We start from the raw sequence: 27,961 nt of genomic DNA, 5'->3' as shown, positions 1-27,961 counted from the left end.
AGATTTTAAATAACTAGAGATGGAACTTTCTGTACACCATGTACGAACCACTGAAATCGGTTGATAAATGTAAACGTTATTTTTGTTTTTATCCAGAAAAACCGCAACTCACCCGTTTACTTGCATTTGATTACAGCGCAGTCTTGCCCTCCGCAAAATGGCGGACGCGTTGACGTATCGCAGCAACGTTCCAAAGCGGCCAATATTGCGTCTATGTATTAATTATGTCTATGGGAGTGACATCCAAACCGAGGACCGAGGAAGCAACGATAACACCGTTATAAATCTGTGCCTAAATCAGCAGCATACTGTTGAAGCGCCACTAATAAGGAGCTGATATTTTGAGTGCATCCAATGATGCAGTGAGAATCGATTGCAAATGAGATAATGTATCTGCATCTCTATCAGGCAGTGCATTAGTGGTGTATTGTTTTAAGATTTTAGATTGAGAGGAAATCCATCTGTCCTCACAATGGACTTCTCTTTCGAATTGAATGCGCTTTTCCCTGAGAGAATTTCAGTGCTGGATAACAACTTGACTGCGGGACGGATATCGCATGGGAGGTAATATATTTGAATGTAATCTATGATGAGAAAGGGCTGTAATCTATTGGGAGGTTTTGGACATTCACTGCTTTTGTTCTTGTGCAGTGTTGCTTGTACAGATGGCCCACAATGCTGCTCTTAATTTTTTTTTAAATATATTCTTATTAAAAGTGTTGTACTAACACTAGCTCATGTTTTTCCTGTAATGTGAACTGAACGTACCAGCAGCATTACGCCAGATGATGCAAATGTGGTCCTGAGAAAGGTCTCAATATTAAATCTGCATTAGTCTGGTTTAATCTGGCATTGATTTAATCTGAACAATGCTGATTCAGCCAGACAGCCATGGACTTTACTGTAATTACACAATAATAAAGCAGAACATAATGGATAGATAGATAGATAGATAGATATACAATATAATAACAAGATAGTTTATATACAATATAAACAATGCATATCTATATAGTTATATAGTAGCTGACTATACTCACAATTCTATGCAGTTCAGATACATAGATAGATTAATAGGGTGATTCTCACGAAACCCGCCAAAGACAATGTCCAGGTCATATTTAACCCAAAATCAATTACAAAAAATAAAAATTATACTTTACATTAAGAAAATAAAGCTTACATTTAGGACCTTTTTGGACCAAGACTTTTTGTATTTTGACAAATTTTTCAGGACAATAAAGCACATTTTGCATGCACCATCCCCCCACCCCTGGCAATTTTTACACATTATAGTAACACATCAGGCTTCTACTATACCAATTGTTTTCAATGATGATTCTCATTACTGTAATGCAGTGGGGGGCCATGCATTTAAAGTCTAGGCCTTCAGTGTTATTCATGCCATTTAAGAAAACAGTTTAACAATGAATAAGACACGATATGAATATTCATGTAATACCAATTGATATTTTAAAAACACGTATATGCACGAAAGCCAGAACTTGAAATGACACTTAATGCTCAAGCAAGCCTAATTTTAACTGCAGCATGACTGTTTTGTGAAATGAACATCTCCCGAACAGACATTCCAAAATCATAATTTTTCATATGAATCTTCTAAAGAGGTCTATAATACCTGGAAAATCCATCTAATAATATTTGCGATTTAAATGTTGCTTACAATACATTTTGTTTCGTCAGGGTAAACGGTTACGCTGCGTTCCATTCAAGTTGGATGTGGTTTATTCCTACTTGATATCTAGGACCATAAATTAATTCCATTCCTCGAAATTCGGCACTGCAACTGTCCCGTTAGATTAGCAGGGGTTTGACTCTCATTAGAGATGTCTCCTAGCAACCCGACTGATAAACAATGCTGCGGTGCTACCATTTGTGCGATTATCAAAAGAGATTATAATGTTTTATACACCTGTTTCTGCAGGCATTTGTTAAACAGGCTTTAATTTCATGTAATGTGGAAATGAATTCATTTATCGATGTTACTTAATAAATTGAATGTTTATCACTTTTTATATGTCCCTGTGTGTCGACATGTTTGTGTGACATCATGCCCCTGCATCTCGGTGAAATCGAAGTTGAGAATGTCTGCATGAGCCTAAAAGTTGTAATTCTGACTTAGATGCATTCCATCATTGCACTTTTCCTAGTAGGAAGTTGCAAAATCCGACTTTACGAGTTGAATGGAACGCAGCACTACTTTTCAAAACTTGTCCGACACTGAATGCTCAAGCAGCCTAATTTACACTTCGAAAACTCCTGATGTTGCCATAACAATGCAAAAAGCACTTACCAATTTACTTGAAGTGAAAATCAGCTCTCCTTTAATAAATTAATCAATCACACGGTCATGCAGAACATCTCGTGTTTTTAAATCCAAAAGGATCTCTTTCTCAACTGCAATACCAGAAGTGATGACTGCCGACTTGTCAGACAGCTTGATCTTACGCTTTTCACTCTTGAATTACGTACATCACTTAAAGCATGATTGCATCACTCAAGGCCAGCTAGAAGGCATCAACCGGGACATATCCTAAAGATCACATCCACCAAGAACAAATCAATCAATCTGATTGGCGGATGAATCTGACAATCTGAATTTAGTTGCTCATTCATTTGCAGTGTTGAGGGATTCAGTGGAAATTCTGAAGGCCTGATGGAACAGAGCTAAGACTCATTGTCAACCCTTGCTTGTAAGCATCAAGGAATAAATTCTGATTGGATAAACTTTTAGTTTGTATCTATTTGTTTGTAGATTAAATAAGAGTGAAAAGCGATTAAAAATACATAGGCAAAAGGGTGTTTGAGAATGAAAGGATGAAAAATATTTATTTATTTGGCGTGTTAGGCCAGCAGAGAAGGATTTGCCACTGCTGTAATGTGTCTGGATGTTTAACTTTTCCAATTGTTTTTAATGATGATTTTTATTGCTGTAACACATCCAGGTATTTAACTTTTACTATTCCCATTGTTTTCAATGATGATTGTCCTTATCATAACATATCTGGATGTTTTACTTTCACTATTCCAATAGTTTATAATAATGATTCTTATTACCGTAACTTGTCCAGACAATTAACTTTAAGTAGTCCCATTGTTTTCAATTATGATTCTCATTACAGTAATGCATCAGGACATTTAACTTTTACTATTCCCATAGTTTTTAATTTTAGTGATAATTTCTCGTTACCTTTATAACAGTCATTTTTCAACTATATTACAGTAAAAAAAGATGCTGTTTGTACAGTATAATTATAATTATATCATTTTTAGATAAATACTTTTTAATTTAAATAATATATAATTTTTTCACATTACAGTAATGAGAACTGAGTGATAGTATGTGCATAACTCCAATAAAAAAAAATCTTAATGGCCATAAAATAGGCTTATTTTCTAAATACAATTCTAATTTCTAATTTGTTTATTTTGAATTGAGTGTATAATAGGCCCAGAACATTTTATTGAAAGGTTTCATAAAAATCACCTAGATATAGACAATAATTGGCTATTTTGAGATTTGGCATTGGATAAGCCTGCCTGTTTGGGTGATTAACAAAAGCATTTGTTCCCCTCATGTGTTATTTTAAAAGAATTTATGAATATCCTTGTCATTATAAAAAAAAATTATTTAGTGACTTTTGAGTAAAATTTGTGTCAAATAAGTTTTAATTACATTTTTAGCAACATTGTGTGCATCTCTTTTGCCATTATTAAATTGTTATGCAAATTATTGCCATTATATTGGCCATCAACAACCCAACTCTCTAGATTCTCTATGTATCACCAATAAATAATCACTGTCCTTCAACCAGTAAAATGTATTGCACCAATACTGCTTAACTGCTCACTGTGTTATATATGATTAGAAAAAACAGTTGTGCATTGTGGACATATGTACATTCATTATGACATAGATAATTATAATCATACATGCTAATTCTTTTGAACATTACTTGTTTTTTTTAGATTTCTAACATACTTTATGTTCTCTAGACCAGATCCTCAGCTTCACATCGCCATGGTTATAGATGAGCTGGGCAAAGCCTCCGCTAAGGTGATAATGACTGTCTTTTGTCTTTGCCCTTGCATTCTAGAGTTTAAACTGTCAATCTCTCTCAGTTCCAGTCTGTCATTATGTTTGTGTTTACCACCTCAGGCCCAGCAGCTGCCTGCACCTATAACCAGTGCTGCAAAGCTCCAGGCCAACAGACACCATGTCTACCTCCTGAAAGATGGGGAGCAGAATGGGTACTGTCTCTCTCTCCCTCTCCCACACCTGTTCCTTCAGATTTAATCTATTTAGAAGTCAATAATACTGACCTTCCTTCCTGTTTTTCCATTTCTGTTACTTAAATACTTCCACTTACTGGATGCTGTTAATAACAATCTGTGACTCCCTCTTTGGCAGTGGAAGGGGTGTTGTTGTCGGATTTCTGAAGGTTGGCTACAAGAAGCTTTTTTTACTTGTAAGTGTTCCTTCATTATTGACTCAGCAATTCAATCTTGGCTGATTCAGTAGAGCACACACTTTCTGAATTACATGCATCAGTGTTATGTTGTAATTGTTCCAAGGACCAGCGGGGGGCGCATTTAGAGACAGAGCCTTTGTGTGTGCTGGATTTCTATGTGACAGAGACCTTGCAGAGACATGGCTACGGGCTGGAGCTCTTCGACTTCATGTTGAAAGTGAGTGCAGCTATTTGGAATATAGCAAATATTTAAAGAAATAGTCCACCCATGAATAAAAGTCTGTCACATTTACTCACCCTCATGTAGTTTTAAATCCATATGACATAATTTAATCAGTGGAACACAAATGGAGATGTTTTGCAGAATGTTCATGCTGCTCGTTTCCATACAATGAAGCATATAGTGACCAGGTGCTCTTATGCTCCAAAAAGAGAAAAAAAGTACCATGAAATTTGTGTGCTAAATTCAAAGACTTCTGAAGCCCTAGAATAGCTTTTTGTGTGAGGAACAGACCAAAATTTAAGTTGTTATTTACTAATAATGTTGCCCTTTGTGCATGTATTCAAACTTGTTGCATCAAGACGCGTCACACTAAGTTTGAGTATGCAGAAATGGGAATGGGATTTTTATTGAATGACAACTTAAATTTCTGCTGGTTCATCACACAAAGCGTATCGTATGACTTCAGAAGACTTGGAATATACTGAATATAGACTACAATTATGGTGCTATATTCAGAACTTCTCTTTTTGTGTTTCATGGAAGCATGAAAGTCATACAGGTTTGGAAAAACATGTCAGTGAATAGAGCTTTCATTTGGGGGTGAACTTAAAGGTTTTTTTTTTTGTCCAAAAGAGAAATTGATTTACAAGTCCATTTGCATTTTCTTGCAAAGGGCCATGTTTGCCTTTGTGAAATATATTTTCCTGCTATCATATTCTCTCATCGAACAGAACAAACGGGTGGAGCCTGAGCAGATGGCATATGATAGACCTTCTCCTAAATTCCTGTCCTTTCTAGAAAAACACTATGATCTGAAAAACAGTGTGCCCCAGGTAGGATCCACCTCTATGTCGCTTATTATACTGTGTCTGAATGGTTTATGAAAATTTGCATCTGGCAGATGTTCTCCTCCTTTATACTTTGACCAAACCAGGTGTGATATGACAAGTTTTCATTTATACTGAAAGTGAAGGATAAATCTATACTGAAAGCAAAAACGCAGTGTTACATAACACAGTCACAGTCAATCAGAATGTGTTTAGTCATACACAGTGGCCCCAATATATGAAATCCTTTGATTAGCGAACAAAAGATCAAACAAAGTGGCATTTATTGTAAAGAAAGATAGCATGGGCACACTTTTAATGCAAAATACTTCACAAAAAGAAGTTTGTTAGGTTTAAATTATAAAACAATAAATACATTGTTCAAAATGAACAGAAGAACACTTTCTGTTTGTCAAATGTTAGTGGAACATGTTTATAGTTAATGTAATGAACAACACCTGTGGTTACTTTGCTAGAACACCTGTGTGAACTTGAGGGGAACTGATTTCATACTTCCTGTAAAAATCATTGCGTCACCAGTCACGTTGGTTAAAAGTCATTGCAAAAATGGCTAAAAACAGTGAAATACGTTTAGAGAAAATGTCCAGTATTGCTTGTATGCAGTAGGTAATGACGGATTTGGGACTTTGTGTATTCTTGTGGTGCCATTAGTGTTGTTACGACATCATTGTCCTGTGGCTCAGCAGTGATTAGACACATGTCTTTACAGCTCAATTTCCTGTTGCCCGTCACTCGAAGAGGTCGCAGATTTACACGAAAGCTTATATCACTTGTCGCTTTATCTTATCACATCTGATTAATACCCAGTTTTACTCTTCTCTGTAATCCAAACTGTAATTTTTACCCTTGAACCCTTTGTTATGTCCACCGAGTTTGAAAGAAAACATCTATTACGTCATGGAATACCATAATCTTGCATAGTATTTATCTAGATGTAAAGAGGTTTTTTTCACACAACACAAATCCTTGTACAGTAGCCTTTTATGACAGATGAGGAGGTATATCACCATTGCTAAACACAGGACTGTTTTTTAGATGGTCCCAATAAAAAGCTGAGGAATGACACATTTCTGTCTAACATGTCTTACTTTTTCCTGTCATACTTGTTCTTCTCAGGTTAACAACTTTGTGGTGTTTGGTGGCTTCTTCAAGAGTAGATCAGGTAATGCCTGACTCTTCTGTGATATGCGGGCTTGGAATGTTGTTCTGGGTGTGCGTCAGTAGAGTTCAGTTCAGTGAATGTGCGGCGCTGCATTTAAAAGTGTTCTTGAACAAAACCGCCCATAGTCTCAGTGCTCGCAAGGAGAGCATTGTATAATTTTGTATAAATATTGTATATAATCACACTTGTATTTGTAAACAGCAAAACACAAGTCAGGGGGGAGCGGCCCTCACTTTTACAGCCAATCAGAAATGCTCTATTGCTGTGGATCATTTATGTTTGGGTGTGCTAACAAGTCTTTGTAGGGCAGGGCTTTGAAAAAGGGCATGTCGCTGTATTTTGCAACTTTAAAGGAATATTAAATTTTTGATACAAGTGAAGCTCAGTAAGCAGCATTTGTGGCATAATGTTGATTATCACAAAAAATAATTTAGACTTTTCTTGCATTTATTTAACCCTTATATTGTGCTCTAGTCAAAACTGACTGATTAATTATAATTAGATTTTTTTCTTCGGAAAACTGTAGTTTATTTCATCCAGTTGGAATATAATTCCATGACATGTTCACACGGGGCATCTGAACACACACATTTTTATTAGATAATTTTCATAAAATATTTGTGGTTTTGTTTCACTTTGTTACACCTGTGGTGTTCCTGGTCTAAAGTGATTGGCCAATGGAAATGAATGGATTAGACCACAAAATACAGAAATATTAAGTATTCAGGAGCACCCCAATCCTTTAGATGAGCACATATGATGTCCTCGGAAATGTGCACACACACACACACACACACACACACACACACACACACACACACACAAACGTGTGTTTAGCGCCCTTTTGTGCATCGTCTTTTTATTTACACAGTTTAAGAAGAATTTGCAGATCTACTTATCATATTATGTTGTGTTTGGTCTCGTTTGAATCAAGATAGTCGGCTATAAGATACAGTATTTCATTGTCTTTGTTACATGTTTGTTTCAGGAAGTAATCGAGTATGAAATTCCCACAGACACTCCTGTTCTTTTATATTTATTTGTCTGTGGGAATTTCATACTCGTAAACTCACTGTTTGGCCTCTGAGTAAAACAAATTTTTACATCACATTTTACTAATTGAGACCTTTCCAACGATATATAACAGTTGTCTATCTCATCTTTTTTATGTTTTATCAACACTGAATATAATTGTTGTGATAACAAATTGGCAAATGATGAGAACAAAACAGTTCTAATTTGTCAGAAAATGAAAAAGCATTATTTAAGAATTGGTAGGATCAGCTCCATTCATAGTAAAGTCCAGATTCTAAGCTTTAAAATTTGTTTAGATCAAGCAAGTAGTTATTAATTTATTACATAATCTTTTTTTCTCTTCTTCAGGAAGTCCCTCCCACTAGACCAGTATGAGCTCAGTTCAATGAATTCTATTAATATTATTTTTTTATTAATATGTTCATAAAGAAGTACAAACCTGTCTTAATTACTAAAAAGAACGTTGATAAAAAGATCTAATACATTATATTGGGATAATATATGCAATATGAGAGATTTCCTACCAATCTTAGTGGGCCGGTAATTTTTGATTGGGAACACAAAAGGTGTTAGCACAAACGAACACAGCACATGGATTTAAAGATGCACTCAGTATTGTTTTCCTCATTAAAAGTTTAACTCCTAAAGACATAAATTGTAATTTTGCATTATGTGTAGGAAATCCGCCTTTCGCCCAATGTTAGCTGGGATAGGCTCCAGCCCCCCGCGACCCTGTACACAGGATAAGCGGTTGACGATGGATGGATGGATGGTGTAGGAAATCATGAGCACTCACATTAAACGAAGAATACAGTCATATTAGTAACCTTATAAAAGCTGTTTTATTATACATGGAGAGGATCCGCACATGGGGGCGGCCATGTTAGAATCACATGACCAGCTGAATACTACTGGCTGACTGTGAATACTTAATTTCTACTATAGCATCTGAAACTGAAAACTATTGTTTTTAAATTATGCTGCATCTAAGTCACTAGATGTCACTGTAAGTCCAAGATGACACAAAGACAAAAAATACAGAGTGCACCTAAAAAAAAACAAAAATCCTGATTACAGCAAGAAACAATGGAAGTGAATGGGGCCAGTCCATAAACGTTAAAATACACATAGTTTCAAAAGTGTAGCCACAAGATGAAAACATTATACATGTTCATGTTAACATGATTTTAGTGAGATAAAATTGCTCACTAACCTCATCAGTGCTATGTTATATCCAGTATTACAACTTTGTTGTCATGACGACACAATGTTGGTAAACCCTACGAGCGATTTTATCACACTAAAATCAAGAAGAACAGAAATGTTAACACTTACTGTATAATGTTTAAATCTTTTAAATAAACCTTTTTATAGTTAAGGCCGCATTTACTTCATTGGAAATGCCTCACTGTAACCACTATTGTTGCTTCTTCTTTTTTTATATAATGAGGGACAAGTCAAAAGAAGTTTTTGTCATAATCAATGTTATGCTCCAAATGATGACAGTTGAGCTGAACTTGAATTGAACCCAGAATATTCCATTTAAATTAGCCTGAACCACTTAACCAGTTGCTGCCTTGCAAGTACTTGCATTATTTTCCAGAAATGCACATCTAGTTTGATAAGGAACTTAATTTAAAAAAGAAAAGTAAACATGAAATCTAAATCCTTTTTTACTTTCTTAAGAAACGTTCCTGATCTCATTATGAACAATTCATCGGTACTAATTTTTCCAAAGAATATCTTTTTTCATCAGTATGCAATAACATGCTCTGTTTTGGCTGACAACACCAAGCCCTCTTTTTTCAACCCTTCCACTCAAAAATGTTTTTGTCCTTTAGACTTTGGATTGTGCACAATTAAAATCAAGTCAAAAGTGCTATTTTGTTCCTCATTGAATATCCTGTTTCACATATTTCACATGCGATTCAATGTCACAAAAATTGGGTTATGAATGCCATATCATCTAGTCTTTCTGAATGACATTTTAGCAGGTTTCTCAAGTAATACTAGGAAATTCTATCTTTATTGTGTTTAGTGGCTCTAAATTTAAAGGAAGTTTATTTCCTCATTCAAGCCGCAGCCTGTTATTCTGTTTTCTATATAATGGCAAAACCATTTTCTATGTATATTTACATATTTATTGAAATGACTCATCAAGCCCATATTGGTAGTGTTTAGATTTGGTGGTTTCTCTTGAAAGGGTTTAAAATGTGAAGCCTTTGCAAACAACTCAAAACATTCATTGTTCTGAAATGAAGTCCAAGCACTTTTGTCTCACAAAAATTCTCCCAGGAACGCCTCCCTCCCCTGTAACGGATCAGGGGATTTACGGATTCTTGTAAGGACATTGAATATTTTTTATTCCCCACCCCAACCATACCGTAACATCCCAGTTTATCCCTTTGGTTTATAAGAACATTTACTGTATTATATTCTGGTATTCTTCCTCTATTTCTCCACTTAGACCCCATAACATCTGCCCATTATAATATGACCCTCAACTCCCCTCAACTCACATATGAACTCACTCCCTTCCAAGATCCTTTACTGTTCCCCTTTGCAGTCCAAATATAGATAAGTACTTTGTGTTTTTCCCAAAGTGCAGTGGAATGATAATAAATAAATGCATTATAGTCAAACATTTATGGGTATGACTGTGAAGAGTGCTGTTCGCATAGTTTAATTGCCTGTTGTGTATTTACATACAGTGGGTTTTAAATATTTTAAATATTTATTGTTCATTTTATGTCATAACTTTTCTTTGTTTTACATTTTTCTATTTATTTTCTATATAAAAATGCCAGATTTTCCTCGTGGACCCCACTGTACATAGACTCACTTGTACTCAATCATACTGGTTGCTACTTGCCAATTTGTGATCAAAATGCTCTTTTTACAGCAGTCCAATTGAGAAAGGTTCCCCCAAAAAAGCCAGAGGGAGAGATCAAACCATATTCACTAATGGAAAGGGAAGGTGGGTTACTCATAGGCTCCATGTTTTATATTTAACTTGTTGGCACAATACAGGCCTCTAGTTTTGTAGCTGACATTTACACTGCTTAGCTAAATACTGACATCATACAGCCACTGTAAAAAAAAAAAAATAAGTGTCAGCTGGAAAAACAAAGGCCTCTTTTATTAAATAAATTTCCTGGTAACTATTTTTAAAAAGAGCTTTTCAGTAAAGCAGTATTATTGTTCTTAATCCCATCAATTTGAGCCATATCTAGGAATGAGAAAATCATAGACTTGGTTGGCTGCTCTTTATACCCATAGCAGCCACCCAGAACTACCAGCCAACCACCCAAAACAGAAAGCATCTTAGTAATCACATAGCAAAATCTTGGTAACTACTGTACCTAGAACACCCTAGCCATGAGTTTTGCACAAGCAAGCACCACACAGATTTTCTTCAGAAAACTATCAAAATCTATTTTTGACACATATAAGTGTAGTAGAGTATCTAAATCCAGTCACCTGTTAATCAGGCCTAGATATGTTATGACATACAACTTCCCTTCCTTTGCAGTGGTCCGGGAGGAGCAGAGGGCTCTCCCCTGGCCGTTTGTTCACCCCGCAGGTCCCCCCCACTCCCCCCCTCTGCTTCCTTCATCTCCGCAATCCCGTTCACTCAGTGTGGGATCCTCCCCCAGCCGGGCCCCTCTCCACCCCTCCGTGGGCCCTGGGCTCCAGCAGGGTCAGACCCCTCTTCCCAGCTCAACGACAAATACAGAGCAAAACGCACCAGGTACACCTCCCTGACACCAACACACTAGTCTAAATTAAGCTGTTTGCTTGCAAATTATTACATTGCGTCCTCTTCACTTTTTCCATCTGGTGCTTATTTTGGCAAATGAGAGCATTTGGTTGAAGGCAGTGTCTCTGTGGGAATGAAAATGTTCTTTATGAGCCACTTCCTGTGCTAAATGAGTGCATGGCCAACTTGGCGGCAGGAATGTGAATTCTGCTCATTAGTGTATCATTAGTGTATCACTGTGATACTAGAGCATATAAAGATCAGCTCACTGTCTGTTTGTTCTGCTAACACGTAAGCCTTCTTGACCAGAGGTTGTGCAACAAAGGATAACTTTCCGTCACTTACAGACTAATTTATAAATTTCCTGTCATTGAAGATTTAAAAGACTAACATGTTAATTTACATTCTGTTTTTTTTTTTTACATTCAATTACTTAGGTCAAAAGTTTAGTTATTAATCATCTATAATACAAATTACCATGCCATTGTTCAGTATAATTTTGTAATGCTAATGAGTTACTTTTACAAATTATTTTTGAGTCTTTAATTTGTAGCCAAAAAATGTTTCACAAGCAAACCCACCTATGATTTATTTTGCTCAGAATATTTTTTTTGGTTGTGTCTAAAATATTTACTCTCAAAACATTTTCCTGATTGTGTCTGAAAATGTTTAGCTTGCAAGACGATTTTTGCAAAGCACCTCTAAAAAGTTCTACCCTCAAAATTGTTTTCGTTTGTCAAGTCAAGTAATTTGTATTTGTTTAGCGCTTTTCACAACACACATAATTTCAAAGTTATTTGGCTGATGAAGACTGCAATTAATTTATCATAAACATGTTTTCCATTTTAAGAATGTAGTTCATTCTTTTACCAAGGTGATGCAGGCAGAAGTCAGTAAGGTGCACTGCAGTTCGATTGTAAGCTTGTGGCAGATTAATTTCAGATGGATTCCATTTTAAGTCCAAGTTTCAGGCAGTGTCCAGTGAAGTATCCCAAGTCTAACAGTTGGTGCTGGCAACAGTGCATCCTCTGTGAAGTCCATTGTAGTAGACTGAAGTGATATCTGGCTGGCACAGGCTGCAGTTATTCATCAACACTCAGCAACACGTAGTAGTGTGAGTCTGACATCAGAAAGGACCGGAGTCAGACATCAGGCAGGACCAGAGCTGAATCTGGGCAGGCTCTGGTAACCTCAGGATATGTATCACGAGGTTAAGACAAGGAAACAAATAGAATAATATTAGCGTAGATGCCATTCAGGATTATTGAATTCCAATTCTTGCCAAACTACGTAACTAATGCAGCATAACTATGAGTTGATAGATATATTAGGTGTATGCCTGGCTGAAAAGATGAGTCTTTAGTCTAGACTTAAACTGAGAGAGTGTGTCTGAGTGCTGAACCATCTTTGGAAGACTATTCCATAGCTTAGGAGCCAAATAGGAAAAGGAACTTCCTCCTTTTGTGGATTTTTATATTCTAGGTATTATTAACAGGCCAGAATTTTGGGATTTAAGTGAATGCGATGGAATATAGCATGATAGAAGGTCACATAAGTACTGTGGAGCTAGACAAAGTTTGTAAGTAGTAAGAAGTATTTACAATGATAATTAAATTTAAAAGGTAGCCAATGTAGCAATGCTTAGATTGGGCTAATATGATCATATTTCTTGGTTCTAGTCAGCATTCTAGCTGCTGCATTTTGAACTAACCAGGTACACTAAACCAGGATTTTATTTATCAAACCTGCAGTATATCCTCCCACTAATGCATTACAATAATCTAGCCTTGAGGTCCTGAATGCAAGAATGAGTTTTTCGGCATTAGAAACAGAGAGCAGGTGTCGTAACTTAACTTAATTCTGAGATGAAAGAATGCTGTTCTACAAAAATTTTTCTACAACGGACAGATTGCTGTCAAATATAACACCGAAGTTCTTTGCTGTAGAAGACAATGTGACAGTACATCCATCAAGAGTCAAATTATATTTTAGCGTCTTATTTTTAGAGGTTTTTGGTCCAATAATTAGTACCACTGTTTTTTTGATAACTTGTAGCCATCCAATCTTTGACACACTCTGCTAACATGGAGAACTTGTGAAATTTCATTGGGTTTTGTGGAAATATAAAGTTGGGTATCATTGGCATAACAGCGAAAACTAATTCCACGGTTCCTGATAATGTCCTGCAGGGAAAGCATATATAAGGCCATAAAACCGATGGCCCTGTGGCACTCTATACGTAACTTTAGTTTGATCTAACAATTCCTCATTTACACTGACAAAGTGGTAGCGGTCCTATAAATAGGACCTGCACCAAGCTAATATCTGTCCACAAATGCCAACTTAATTCTCAAGCCTATACAAGATAATTTCGTCATCTTTGTTGTTAAAGGCAGAACTAAGATCTAAAAGCACTAGAAGAGAAATACAGCCGCGATCAGGTTAGAAGAGCAAGTCATTTGTAACTCTGATAAACGCAGTCTCTGTAATACGATGGGGCCTAAACCGTGATTGAAATTCTACATATACACATACTATTTATTTTTTGTAAAAATTAACATAGTTGGGAATACACTATCTTTTGTAGTATTTTCGGGCTACAATTAGCCAACTCTCAACAGTTTAACAACTGCTATCTTAAAATGTCTTGGTATATGCCCTAAGGATAATGAGGAGTTAATAATATGTAGAAGAGGTTCTGAGATTACAGGAAAAACCTCTTTTAATAGCTTGGTAGGTATTGAATCTTCCATACATGTTGTTTGTTTTGATAAGTTTGTTTAGCTCTTCCTGTCCTATGACAGCAAATGATTGAGTAGTTGTCTTCAGAGGTGCTATTGCAGATGGTTGCATAATTCCAATTTTGTTTCTGATGATTACAATTTCATCAGTAAAGAAATTCATAAAGTAATTACTACTGTGCTGCGATGTAATACCTGGTTCAGTCGCAGCTTTATTCCTTACTAATTTATCCACAGTACTGGATACACATTATTGGGGGTATTTTCTATGAGTTTGCTAAAATATACAGACTTGGCAGCTTTTAGAGACTTTCTGTAGCTAGAGACACTATCATTCCATGCACCACAAAATACCTTTTTTTTGTACTCTTCCACTTGTGCTGCTCTCTTAAATACATGAGTATTATCATAGGACCACAGTGAGGGGCTTTTGTCTTTAATTTTGTTTAATCAAAGGGGGCAACACTATCAATAGTGCTAGAGACGATTATATCTATAAGTTCTTCAAAATTTTTGGTTTACTGAGTATTTCAGACAAATCTGGAAGGTTATTAGTGAAGCTATCTTTAGTGGTCAAATGAATAGTTTTACCCAATCAATAATGTGGCATAAATTGAGTGACCTTTGCCAAGCACAGCATACAAGATATGAGGTAATGATCTGAGATGTCATGGCTCTGTGGCAAAATTGCTGTGTTATCAACATCAATTCCATATGACAGAATTAAATCTAGTGTATGATTATGGCAATGAGTTGATCCTGTCACATTTTGTCTGACCCCAGCAGAATTTAAAATATCGATAAATGCTAATCCCTATGTGTCATTTTCTTTATCTATGTGAATATTGACGTCACCAATGATTAAAACTCTATCCACAGTAACTACTAGATCTGACAGAAAATCAGCAAATTCTCTAAGGAAATCAGAATATAGCCCTGGTGGTCTTAGGTTTGCAGTGGTATACCACTGTATGAAAATTGACTGTTATCATACCATGAACATTTGCTTATCTATGGTAGTGAGAAAAAAATGCAACCGGATGGAGAATCTCACATGCATGTGCGCATCACCTTTCCTCCTTGTCTGCCAGTCACACACACACATGCAGCTGAGAAAATGTCAGAGAGAAGCGAGGCGAGGGAGTTTGACACAAGTGAGTTTGTGTGTGAGTTAAAGTAGTGTTTCTCAACTGGTCTTTTCAGACTGGGTTGCGGACAGTAGGGAAAGAACAATGCCATGGTTCACCCATTGAAGATATTTCGGCGGCCGGCAAAGTGATAGCCTATTTAGGACTGCCGAGGAGAATTAATGATAATCTCGCAAACAGCTGAAGGCTTCTCATCTGCACTTTCGCACGAGTGTAACGAGCTCGCAATCATAATCTTCTTTTCTCTCTGGAGCGAACAGAGCTTCCCTCCATATTGCAGAGCGCAGACCTCAAAACTGATGTGACCAATTTCAATTCTAGTGAAACTTTTCTAGTTTAAGGCATTACGGAAGAAGTCAAGTCAAACCTCTCAAACAGTAGCAGCTCTGACATGCCAAACAGTACTGAGGAGGAAAAGAGCAACCTGTGCTATGCACCAAAACATTTTATTGTAATAATAATAATAATTACACACCATCAGCTTTACAAATATGTTTCATGATTTTACACGAGTAAAATTAACTGTTATATTTTGACAAAATGTTACATGAAATACATCCATCCATCCATCCATCTTCAACCGCTTATCCGAAGTCGGGTCGCGGGGGCAGCTGCTCCAGCAGGGGGCCCCAAACTTCCCTATCCCGAGCCACATTAACCAGCTCTGACTGGGGGACCCCGAGGCGTTCCCAGGCCAGTGTGGAGATGTAATCTCTCCACCTAGTCCTGGGTCTTCCCCGAGGCCTCCTCCCAGCTGGACGTGCCTGAAACACCTCCCTAGGGAGGTGCGATAGAGCGAGTGCAATACCGTCCCCGCTGCCCCGATTCTCCGGCCAACCTCCCGCTCCATTGTTCCCTCACTCGTGAACAAGACCCCGAGGTACTTGAACTCCTTCACTTGGGGCAAAACCTCATTCCCTACCTGGAGTACGCACTCCATCGGTTTCCTGCTGAGAACCATGGCCTCAGATTTAGAGGTGCTAATCCTCATCCCAGCTGCTTCACACTCGACTGCCAAGCGATCCAGTGAGAGCTGAAGGTCACGGACCGATGATGACATGAAGACAACATCATCTGCAAAAAGCAGCGATGAGATCCCCAGCCCACCGAACCGCACACCTTCCCCACCCCGACTACGCCTCGATATCCTGTCCATGAATATCACAAACAGGATTGGTGACAAAGTGCAGCCTTGGCGGAGACCAACCCCCACATGGAATGAACTCGACTTCGTGCCGAGGACCCGGACACAGCTCTCGCTTTGGACGTACAGGGATTGGATCGCCCTAAGAAGGGACCCCCCCACCCCATACTCCCGCAGCACCTCCCACAGTCTCTCCCGGGGGACCCGGTCATACGCCTTCTCCAGATCCACAAAACACATGTAGACCGGATGGGCATACTCCCAGGCCCCCTCCAGGATCCTTGCGAGAGTAAAGATCTGGTCCGTCGTTCCACGGCCAGGACGAAAACCGCATTGTTCCTCTTCAATCCGAGGTTCGACAATCGGCCGAACCCTTCTCTTCAGCACCTTGGAGTAAACTTTACCAGGGAGGCTGAGAAGTGTGATACCCCTGTAGTTGGCACACACTCTCTGATCCCCCTTTTTGAAGGGGGGAACCACCACCCCGTTCTGCCACTCCTTAGGCACTGTCCCAGATTTCCACGCAATGTTGAAGAGGCGTGTCATCCATGACACTCCTTCCACATCCAAAGCTTTCAGAATTTCTGGTCGGATCTCATCAATCCCCGGGGCTTTGCCACTGCGGAGTTGTTTGACTACCTCAGTGACCTCCCCCAGGGAAATAGAATCTGATCCCCCATCAGCTTCCGGCTCTGCCTCTACCATAGAGGGCGTGTTGGGATTTAGGAGTTCTTCAAATTTTCCTTCCACCGCCCAATAACCTCCTCGGTTGAGGTCAACAGCGTCCCATCTTTGCTGTATACAGCTTGGAAGCTTCCCCGTTTCCCCCTCCTAAGGTGGCGGACGGTTTTCCAGAAGCACTTTGGTGCGGACCGAAAGTCCTTCTCCATGGCTTCTCCGAACTTTTCCCACACCCACTGCTTTGCCTCCCTCACGGCCGAGGCCGCAGCCCTTCGGGCCTGTCGGTACCTTGCAACTGCCTCCGGAGACCTCCGGGACAACAAATCCCGGAAGGCCTCTTTCTTCAGTCGGACGGCTTCCCTGACCACCAGTGTCCACCACGGTGTTCGAGGGTTACCACCCCTTGCGGCACCTAAAACCTTGAGGCCGCAGCTCTCCACCGTGGCTTCGGCAATGGAAGCTTTGAACATTGCCCGCTCCGGTTCAATGTCCCCAACCTCTGCAGGGATGCCTGAAAAGCTCCGCCGGAGGTGTGAGTTGAAGATCTCGCGGACAGGGACCTCCTCCAAATGTTCCCAATTCACCCGCACTACTCGCTTGGGCTTCCCAGGTCTGTCCAGAGTCTTTCCCCACCCCCTGACCCAACTCACCACCAGATGGTGATCGGTTGACAGCTCTGCCCCTCTCTTCACCCGAGTGTCCAAAACATATGGCCTCAGATCCGATGACACGATTACAAAATCGATCATCGTCCTTCGGCCTAGGGTGCTGTGGTACCACGTACACTTATGAGCATCCTTATGTTCGAACATGGTGTTTGTTATAGATAATCCATGACTAGCACAGAAGTCTAATAACAAACATCCACTTGAGTTCAGATCAGGGAGGCCGTTCCTCCCAATCATGCCTTTCCAGGTGTCCCTGTCATTTCCCACGTGTGCGTTGAAGTCACCCAGCATCACTATGGAGTCCCCTACTGGGGCCCTATTCAGGGCTCCATTCAGGGTCTCCAAGAAGGCCGAATACTCTGAACTGCTGTTCGGTGCATATGCACAGACAACAGCCAGAGTTTCCCCCCCCACAACCCGTAGGCGTAGGGAGGCGACCCTCTCGTCCACCGGGGTAAACTCCAACGTAGTGGCGCTCAGCCGGGGACTCGTGAGTATCCCCACACCCGCCCATCGCCTCACATCCTGGGAAACTCCAGAGAAGAATAGAGTCCATCCCCTATCCAGGAGTACGGATCCAGAGCCAAAACTGTGCGTCGATGTAAGCCCCACCAGATCCAACTGGTAATGCTCCACCTCCCTCACTAGTTCCGGCTCCTTCCCCCCAGTGAGGTGACATTCCACGTCCCCAGAGCAAGCCTTTGCTGCCCGGGTCTGGTCCGTCGAGGCCCACGGCCTTCACTGCTGCCCATATGGCAGCGCACCCAACTCCTGCGGTTTCTCCAATGGGTGGTGGGCCCAAGGGATGTAGAGGGAGGTTTCACGTCGCTTCTTCGGGCTGTGCCCGGCCAGGCTCCGTGACAAGCCCGGCCACCAGGCGCTCGCCGACGAGCCCTCCATCTGGGCCTGTCTCCAGACGGGGGCCCCGGGCTTCCTCCGGGCAGGGTAACTCCTCCTCTTTCCGTTTTTTTCCATGGAGTCATTGTGAACCATTCTTAGTCTGGCCCTTCACCTGAGACCACTTTGCCTTGGGAGACCCTACCAGGAGCACATGGCTCCAGACAACACAACCCTCAGGATCATAAGGGCACACAAACCTCTCCACCACGATAAGGTGCTGGTTCCCGGAGAGGGGAATACATGTTATATGAAATATACATGTTATGTGAAATAATCTAAAGGTAGAATCTATTTGACCTCATTTTATATCAACAGTGGCATTTGTAGTTAATGTTTAAAAATGTGTTTCAGCTAGTATTTATTTTTTATTAAATACTATAATTTGTTACTATTATTATTACTATTATTTAAGACTAAAATAATGAGTAGCCTTTCCTCCTGTGTAATGTGTGTTCTGTTAGAATTATGTTTGAAATTAGGAAACAAACGGGATAATAATGGGCTCATATAAGTAAATATGCTCTTCAATTTTTAAAAGGGGAAGAGAAAACTTCCTGTAGATTTTGTTGTTGACATCAACAACAATAATGTCACTTGATGCATGTCCTTGAACTGGGAAACCATGAACAAAACATAAAAGGAAATGCTACCCAGGATACATTAAATACAGGTTATGTTTAATCTATGGCAGGTCGACACTTGATTTCCAATATAAAATCTGAATCAAAACCAGTTGAGAACCACTGAGTTAAAGGGACAGACAGGAGCAGTATATGTTCATTATTAATAAGCTGATGTCATTTAATAGTTAATTTAACGTGCTATGCTAACATGTAAACTAACATGCTTTAGTTTAACATGTTATAGTTACATGCTATTTTTTTTCCTGTTTATAATTCAGTTTATTATTATAATTCTGTTAGCTTTCTTATTTTTTCTATTCATTTTATTTATTTTCAAAAGGGAGACTTTTTTTTTACACATACTTCAATAAAAAAAAATGGTTTCGTGTTTCAATTATAATAAAGTGTTTTCTCAAAAAAAAAAAAAAAAACCCTTCTGTTTTCATTAATAGTAGTAATTGTGTAATACCGTGATACGTGAAACCGTGATATTTTCTGAGGTGGTTATCATAACGGAGAGATTTTTTATTTATATCTGACAACGTCACATTTAGCATTATCAGTTCTAAAGAATTTAACTTGCATTCTGACATCTGAGTAACACCAAAAACATAACTGTTACATTGTAGCAACACTCCCTCCTTGACATTTCAGGCAAGGCTCATGTTTATAACAATAACATTGGGGAGTAGACTCATTTAAACTAATATGTTCATCCAGTTTAAACCAGGTTTCAGTCAAACAGTGCAAATCTAAACTATGATCTGTAATAATTTAATTTACAATTTGTGTTTTGGATGAAAGCAATCTAATGTTTTGTAGCCCTACCTTTAATATAATTGTTTTTCTTCAGTTTTTGTTATTTTCAAGTTAATATAACTTTTTTTCTTAATGACTTAGTGAGGGTTTTGTGTTTGGTAGTTCAGGGAACAGACTTCATATGATATCTAGGATCTATGATACAATCTCTATGTGTTTATGTGACCTGTGTGATGTCTCAAGGCAGCTATCAGACGTTTGGATTAACCACTTTGTTTGCTTTCTGACCTGGGCCCCAGTTAGTCAAACAATATTACTATTAAGACAATGAGCCAAATTACTATAGAGAAGAGCAGCACTTCCCTGGAGGGACGGAGTCCATCTCTCTTCAGTAGGTTAGGTCTACCCCAAAAACTCGTCCAATTGTCTACAAATCCTATGCTATTCTGTGGACACCACTCAGACATCCAGCCATTCAGCAACACTAATCTACTATAAACCTCATCACCACGATGAGCAGGGAGGGGACCAGAGCATATTACATTGTCTAACATTGTTTGAAGTTCACACACCTCTTTACCTTTATCTTTAGTGATCTCCGACTGAAGCCGGACATCGTTATTGCCGACATGGATAACAATTTTAGAAAATCTACGTTTAGCATTAGCCAGCACTACATTTGATTTTATGTCAGATAATCTGGCACCCAAAATGCACTGTACTATGGTGGCTGAAGTCTCTATTTTCACGTTCCTTACAATAGAATCACCTATAACCAGGGTGTTTCCAACAAGCTTGTCAGTGGGTGCATCACTGAGTGGGTAGAATCTATTGGAAATACTAACAGGAACGGGAGAGTGGTATCACTTTGCCCTATGAGTATGCTGCCAAGACGTCACCCAAACACCCTGCTGCAGGGGCTCTACAGCCATAACAGTGTGTGTGTTGTTCACTGTCCTTACCACATCCAAAACAATATGTATATGCTTCTCTTTCTCACTGACCTCCACTAGCATTCAGATGCATGTCTCTAACACATTAATCTTCTCCATCAGCCTGACTAATTCCTTACATTTATCACATGTAACATCTTTTGCAAGCATGTCAAATGCATGTAAGTTTTGCAAAATAGTTTTGTGTTTGAAAACCATTCATTTGCAAAATGTTTTTGCAAGCACAACAAAGCACCTCTAAAAAAGCCTGCAAACAATTTATTAGTGTGTGTTTGAAAATATTTCACTTGACAAGACGTTTTGCTAGCATGTCAAAGGGTTTTTCTTGAGAGACCTGTTTTGCTTGCTCTTTCCAACTGGGCGGGAGTTTACTTATTTTTCCTATTTGCAACTTTGGGAATGTTTCTAAAGGAGGCCAAATGCAATGGACCAGATTTTTTCATCTGAAATAAAAAATAAAAAAAACATCTGCAAGCATTTAAATGAATGTTTTGGATAAATGATGGAAAATTGTCGTTAATGCGACCTCTGTACTTACTTTTTGTAGTAAATCTCTAAAAAATTTCCCTTTTCTCTCTTTCTTCTTCTCTTTCCTTCATCTCTAATAACATATTTATTTTATACATTACCCTCCCTAATTATGACGTGCTCATTGTTTTCATGACTCCCTCCCTGATATTACACCTCTTTTGCTCTATGGCATTCATTTGATGAGTTTGAACTTTTGTTTCCATTTAACCACACATGTATTCTGTGTGACTTTATCTCTCTTTTACTCATTCTTCTACTTTATTTATCTGTGCTAGTTCTTTAAATAGATCTAGACTCAGCTTTCACTGACCCTTAATCTTAAATGTCAGTGTCTTAAACATTGATGTGGTTTTTAACATCTTAGCTAGTTCAAATTAATATGATTTTGCTTTCTGTCTGAGTGTCTGAATGGCAACATTTTCTGTAAAATGATGATTTGATAATACAAATTTGTGATATAAATTGAAATCTTTTTGGCCCTTTTCTGTACTCTTTCCACTAAGTGTTTTAGAATATAGACATTATTTGGTACACCAGAGAATGTGGGTTTTACAGATAGTTTTTGTATAGTCTTTCTCAACTGTTAAACATCCTCTGTCTTGAGCACTTTGATCACCAAGTAATAAAAGCGGTTGAAAAAAGTTATTCTTTATTAATGGTGTGTCAAATAATTTTAAGGAATGTTTGGGGTTTAATATAAGTCAAACTATCAACAGCATCTATGGCATATTTTTGGCACAGAAAATGAGAGTGAAACCAGATTAGGAATGTTTACATAGAGAAAAACCCACCCACAGGAATGATGTCAGTAATGAATCAGAGATTCATCCACATAGAAAAGTAGTCCCACCTCAACAGCTTACTTAATAGTACATAAGTACTATTTTTGTTTTGTCAAACTGATGGATGAATCTAAATGATTGTCTGTGGTAATCAATAACATGTCTGAACTTGAATTAAACCTGGAACATTCCTTTAATTTGTCATTTACATATTCATTTAACAGAACATATTTCATTTTACATCATCAGAGTAACTTAACAGAATCTGCCATGTTCCGTTTTAGATTGACACTAAGTCTTGACTTCATGGTCTCAGATTTGATGCAACTCAGGATCACATTTTTGGTCTAGATGTCTGGTTTTAGTTTTAATTTAGTCTGGACTTTAGTCTTTGGCTCAGGGTTCTGGTCTTGACTTACAGACCTGATGTCAAAAAAAGAATTTTTAAAGTTAATTTGCTACATTAATAAATAGCCTACCATATTAGTTAGTCTTCAGATCAAAAATCAAACTTCATATTACACAATCATTGCCCTTGTCCTCACTGGAATTTGTTTTCCTGCAATGTTGTTTTTTTATTTTTTATTTTACCTATCATAATTGTTTAATTGTTTTCTATTCTTTTTTTATACAACATTCACCCATTTCTTTTTTTTTTATTTGTCCTGTGTTTCGCTTGTCTATTCCCTTCTGCCCTCCGTCCCACCTCTGTCCTCTATCACTGTTGTTTGTCCACTTTCCTCATATCCTGTAGCCATCAGTGTCTGGTTGCCAGGAGCAACCTCTACAGTCACCATATCAACAGCCGAGACCTCTGGCAATTATTGGCAGAACAGCAGAGCTCCTTGATGCTGCCAGGTAATACACCATTTAAACTCCAATCAACCATTTACCATGACACAGCGTGAAGAGTTACGACGGCCCGCAGGAAACCACATTAGTAAACCATTCGTAGCTGTTGTGTGTGCTTCCTTATTGCTAAAACCAGAGCTCTGTGAGAGGGTGTGTGACATAGGGGCAAAGGCAGATGCAGTGGAACACAAAAACACAACAGATCGGTCGGATATTTCTCACATAACCTTTGTGAGAATCACGGTTTCTCTTGGTGATGTTGTTCTATTATTTACAACTTGTGTATTGGATACAAATTTACTGAATTTACACACACACAGATACTCTTGTTATAATCAGAGATTGAGCAGGAGAGCATCTCAATTTCACATGTAAGAAAAATATATATGCAATTTGCTGACAGAAAACCTAAACAGTTGCACTGACTTTGTATAGCTACTAGGAAGCTAGTTGTCAAAAGCAGCATTAGCAAAACAGCATTCTCACGTGACAAGCAGACAACTTCTAAACTGACTGAATCGTCATGGGCACTCTGACCGGTCTGCAGCTACGCAGCCCCATACGCATCAGGGTGCGATGCACTGTGTGTTGTGACACATTCCTCCCGTAACCATTATTAAACTTTTCTGTGACTTGTGCCACAGTAGATCTTCTGTCTGTTCAGACCAGACGAAATAGACTTCTTTGCCCTCATGCCTTGGGCGCCTAACACCCTGTTGCCGGATTGTGGCTTGTCCCTCCTCAGACCACTGTCGGTAGGTACTCGCCACTGCTGACTGGGAGTACACAACAAGCCTTGTCAGTTCAGAGATGCTCTGACCCAGTCATCTGGCCATAACAATTTGACCTGTGGCTTTGTTTGGAGATGATCAGCATTATTCGCTTCACATGTGAGTGTTCATAATGTTTATGTTAGACAGAGTATGTTCAAATGACGCAATTGCACACATAAATAAGATCTCTGGATGAGCAAAATCGGGCACCAAAGAACGACAGCATGTGCCATGAAAAGTCAAAGAAAATAGTCATAAAAATAACAATAAATAAATTAGCTAAGGTGAGCAATTCTATTATTTAATTAAACATTTTTGTTGTTAAAGAAAAGATATGAGGCAGACTCCAGTTTAACATTTTGCTTTGTCCGGTTTTTATTGTGAATATTTGTTGTACAAGATGCTAATTCCACGACTGCCATTTTTTATTTTGAATAGTGTGGAAAAGCGACTTTAACTTCCTGAGACCAAAGCGTGACTGCTGTGTGCATTTTCCACTTACCTTTTAAATTTATAATTAGTAGCACCTAATAAACAAGCACATTCTAGAGCAAATAGTTTTCCTAAAAAATTCCATATTTGGACAGTGGGACTAAGTTGTGAAATTTTAAATAATACCAAGCAATAGTAAGTCACAGTTTTTTCATCAGTTGTTTATGCTTCCAGGAGTGTTGGTTATTCATGTTTTTGAGTCATTACACACATTACATCAGAAATTATCATAATTAATTCTGATTAAAAGTCAATCGATACCAACCATGTTAAAATAAAATTATACATTATAAATTCTGAATCTATGTACTGATTATCATTGTCCCCCTATGTAGTCTGCTCTGGTCTCAGTAGAGTTCGAAATGCACCTTATTTTCATCCATATAAATATAAACTCCATATGAAGTCTCTGAAATCAAATCTTTTCAGCTTTTGAATAAACCCATTTATTCTCAATGTGGAAACGAATAAACGTATTATTTTGCATACTATAGTCCACCACATTACAGTGAATAAAAAACACCAAAATGAGATTTTTCCAATTTGTTCGGCAAACTTTATCATTCCCAGACACGTTGACCACCATCACATTTTCTTAGCAGAAACCCTGCAAGTAATAGGGATGTTTCTGCATGTCATTTCATAAGAAAATCAATTACAGCACCTTTACACTTTACATTTTCATTTTGCCAAGCAGATGCAAAAAAATAAATCCATAGACTTGCATTGAAATAGGGAACCAAGCTATATCTAAGGACCAGAATATCATAGAGACTTGGGCTCTTTTTGGTAAGCAACCACCTAGCAACACCTTAGCAATGCCCTGGCAACCACCACTCACATTTTCTTAAGAAAATGTACAAATCTAATTAATGAAATATTTTTATTTAAATATATTTGATCATGCTTTCAGTTACCAACAAGAGTGTATACTCTCAGATCAGTTTAACACATTTTACTGCTGTTTAAATACATTTAGAGAAATTCAACATGACACAATTTGAACAAAAAATGTAAAAAGTGTGCAGATTCTGTGTGGGCCTAGTTATGATGGGAAAACAGCATGTTCATGTTACTACTTGTGCCATTTTCTTTAATTTTGTTGTTAAATTAGTTTCATTAAATTTCTCTGCCATTCAGATGTATTTTGCTTCCTTACTCATCTCTACTCTTCTCAGCCTTTCTTTTGCCATTTGGTCTTGTTACTTTATTTTTGTTATAATCTGCTGCTCTTTTTTTTTTTCATTATCTTTCCCAGACCGCATCTTCAAGTCCAGGTTGATTCCCTTCCAACGATTGCTGCCCCAAAGAAAGATCATCAGCAGGACCAGATGTCCATAGCACCCTTGGAACAAAAGGGAGAGATAAGCAGTGAGCTTACTACCAAAGCACCAAACAACAGCCTCGGGATAGGCAGGGTTCCCAGAGCCGGGGTGGAGGACTGTAAGAAAGACAGAACAGCTGAGATCGAGAGAGGCAGGGGAAGAGGAAGAGGATGGTCTTGGACGGTTGAAGAGAGCCGCTATACATCCCAGTGGGTGCGACAGAAACAAGGGTATCGCAGCACAAGGCCCTGGTGAGGAGACGTCATTGGACAAATGTTGATGAAAATGAAGGAATCGTTGGACAAACAGCATGCTAAAAATCAGGATAAAGAAGGGAAAAGGGATATTGAGAATTTTATTAAAGCACAAAGTGATAAAAGCCCTTTAGTCTTGCTGTAAATTACTGAAAATAATGACAGCAGCAGTGTGAGCACTATTTGACTTGAGGTTATAAGACTTTCACTTTTAAAAATGTATTTTATGCCTGCACTTTCATAATCACAATTTTATAATCTGATGATGTTCTTTTTCAGAAACAGCTCTATGCAAACCTACAGAGATTTTTTTCATGGACAACTAATTTTAAATAAATGGATGAAAATATCACTGCTCTCAAATATATTTACTAGTATATTTACTATCATAATTTAACAGTCAAAAAGCATACTCAGCCTTTTACATTATTCCACTTGGAAGATCATTTAAAATTTATATGAATCAATAAACAACCAGATTAAATCCTTGGAACACATTTGACAAGGACATTAGTGAATGTTTCACTTGGCAGCATGTCGAAAATAATGATGCGTGTTTGAGTGTCTTAATCTCAACAAATGGGCGAATCTCAGGAAATCCAGGTCAGATTAAAAAAAACAAATAAGAAATAGTATTTTGGAAAAAGAAAATGAAGCCTACATTTAGTGTCACTTTCTGAATATTTTCATACAATTAAGTGTATTTTCACTCCAAATTCTCATTAGAGTTTTTTCTCCCAATTTGGAATGGCCAAATTCACACTACTTAGTAGAGCCTCGTGGTGGTGCGGTTACTTGCCTCAATCTGGGTGGCGAAGAACAAGTTTCAGTTACCTCCTGATACAGTCAATCCTCGTTCAAAACTCGCTGTGCATTACACCGCAGAGACCCCAGCATGTGAAGGCTCATGCTACTCTCCGCAATCCACACACAACTTACCACATGCCCCAATGAGAGCGAGAACCACTAATCGTGACCACAAGGAGGTTACCCCATGTGATTCTACCCTCCCTAGCAACCGGGCCAATTTGGTTGCTTAGGACACCTGGTTGGAGTCACTCAGCACAGCCTTGATTTGAACTCACAACTCCAGGGGTGGTAGTCAGTGTTTTTACTTGCTGAGCTACCCAGGCCCCCGGTAGATCTTGATTATTAAAAAAATTATATATTACATTGCATTATCTGTAATCTTTACTGCAATGCATACTGTATATTACAGTATATAAATAATTAAATGCAGTACAAAAAATACTACCATGATGTAGAAATACATTAAAATTAGGAAAGGAAAGTTCACCCAAAAATGAAAATACTCTCATAATTTACTCATGTCATCCCAGATATGTATAATTTATTTATTCTGCAGAACAAAAACAAAGATTTTTAGAAAGATATTTCAGCTCAGTAGGTCCAGACAATGCAAGTGAATGGTGACCAAAACTTTGAAGCTTTAAAAAGCATAAAAGTAATCCATGTCTTGTAAAGCGATACAATTGGTTTTGGGTGAGAAACAGATCAAAATATAACAAATTATTTACTGTACATCTTGTCATTGCGGTCTCTTGGCACGATCATTATTTTAAGCTTGATTACACCTCCACCGCTTGATGCATGCGTAGAGCTCTAGATTGTGCTAGAAAGTGTAATCAAGCTTGAAATCATGATCGCAAATGATGTTAAGATTTATTGTGAAAATTGTCAGTTCTCACCCAAAACCGACTGGATCGCTTCTGAAGATATTAATTAAACCACTGGCGTAATATGGATTACTTTTATGTTGCCTTTATGTGCTTTTTGAAGCTTAAAAGTTTTGG

The 27,961-nt window shown here is 38.3% G+C and overlaps 1 pseudogene; it reads left to right on the top strand.

Annotated features, from left to right (window-relative positions):
* Positions 1 to 60: 60 nt before the first annotated feature.
* LOC127619838 (alpha-tubulin N-acetyltransferase 1-like) lies at positions 61 to 27,870 on the top strand (annotated as a pseudogene).
* Positions 27,871 to 27,961: the final 91 nt, after the last annotated feature.

The sequence above is a fragment of the Xyrauchen texanus genome, chromosome 26 (genome assembly GCF_025860055.1).
Source record: "Xyrauchen texanus isolate HMW12.3.18 chromosome 26, RBS_HiC_50CHRs, whole genome shotgun sequence".
Classification (NCBI taxonomy): Eukaryota; Metazoa; Chordata; class Actinopteri; order Cypriniformes; family Catostomidae; genus Xyrauchen; species Xyrauchen texanus.
The sequence above is the reverse complement of the archived record's forward strand: the minus strand, read 5'-3'. Positions and strand labels throughout refer to the sequence as shown.